The sequence below is a fragment of the Rutilus rutilus genome (genome assembly GCF_951802725.1).
Source record: "Rutilus rutilus genome assembly, chromosome: 13".
NCBI lineage: Eukaryota > Metazoa > Chordata > Actinopteri > Cypriniformes > Leuciscidae > Rutilus > Rutilus rutilus.
This window is the reverse complement of record NC_140218.1, coordinates 34,561,306-34,562,788: the sequence shown is the minus strand read 5'-3', so window position 1 is coordinate 34,562,788 and position 1,483 is coordinate 34,561,306.

The following is a 1,483-nucleotide window of genomic DNA, read 5'->3' as shown; positions in this document are numbered from 1 at the left end:
ATAATTAAACAAATGTAATATACTAAAATAATCAAGCTTTAACTACAATCTAAATTAAAATACTAAAATAATGATAATAAAGATATTGTTTTTACTGGAGTTCTTGAAACTTCTGGAATCACCAAATGAATTGTTATGAATTTTCTGGTAACACTTTCACAATAAGGTTCATTAGTTAATGTAATAACTAACATGAACTAATCATGAGCAATACATTTGTTACAGTATTTATTAATCTTTGTTAATGTTAGTTAATAAAAAAAACAGCTGTTTATTGTTTGTTCATGTTAGTTCACAGTGCATTAACTAATGCTAACAAATACAACCTTTGATTTTAACGTGTTAGTAAATGTTTGAAATTAATATTAACTAAGATTAATAAATGAAGTGCAGTTCATTCTTAGTTCATGTTAACTAAGGTAGTTGACTAATGTTAACTAATGAACCTTATTGTAAAGTGTTACCAATCAATATATATATTAATTGTAAACAAATATATTGATTGTCGTTGTGATTTTTATTATTTCTGTGTTTTTTTAAATATTATAGTTTTTTTACACATTTTATTTTAGTTTTAGTTATTTTAGTACATATTTAAATTAGATGAAAATGTTGTCTTGACAACTAGCTGAAAAAAAAAAAGAACAAAGAATAAAACATTTATTTTTACACACTCTCAAAAAAAGTGTTAAGACAAAGATTTTTGATTGTTTACTGATGTTTTAATTACTTCTTATTTGATTTTGTATTGTGTGTTTTAGGCTTAATATCGCGTGACACAGAAGTTCTGCTTCTCTTTTCTTCCCTGTTGTGACATATATCTATGGAAGCTTGTTTCCGCCACAGAATAAAACATTTTAAAAGATAATTGCGACTTTTTATCTCACAATTGCGAGTTTACAATCTCACAGTTCTGACTTTATTTCTCAGAATTGCGAGATATAAAGTCAGAATTGCGTGAAATAAAGTCGCAATTGCGTGTTATAAAGTCACAATTGTGAGATAAAAAGACAGATTTTTTTTTTTTTACCTCAGAATAGTTTATATCTCACAATTCTGACTTTATGACACGCAATTGCGACTTTATATCATGCAATTCTGACTTTATATCTCCCAGTTGCGACTTTATTTCTCACAATTCTGACTTGATATATCGCAATTGTGAGGAAAAAAGTCCGAATTGTGAGATAAAAAGTCGCAATTATTATTATTTATTTATTATTCAGTGGCGGAAACAAGCTTCCATATCCGAGTGAAACGGCTTCTCAAACCAGAACAAATGTGGGCGGGGCTTGATTTTGTCATTGAGGAATTGATTGAATTGATTGGATGGTTGGTGGTTTGCTATTGGCTGATCACCTGTGAGTGACAGGTTATAGCCCCGCCCTCGTCCTCAGAGAAGAGAAGAGATGCCGGAGGAGAAATCAACCCAGAGAAAAATGTTTAATCTACGGCCACAACTTAAAAGTAGCCCAGTTCTGTG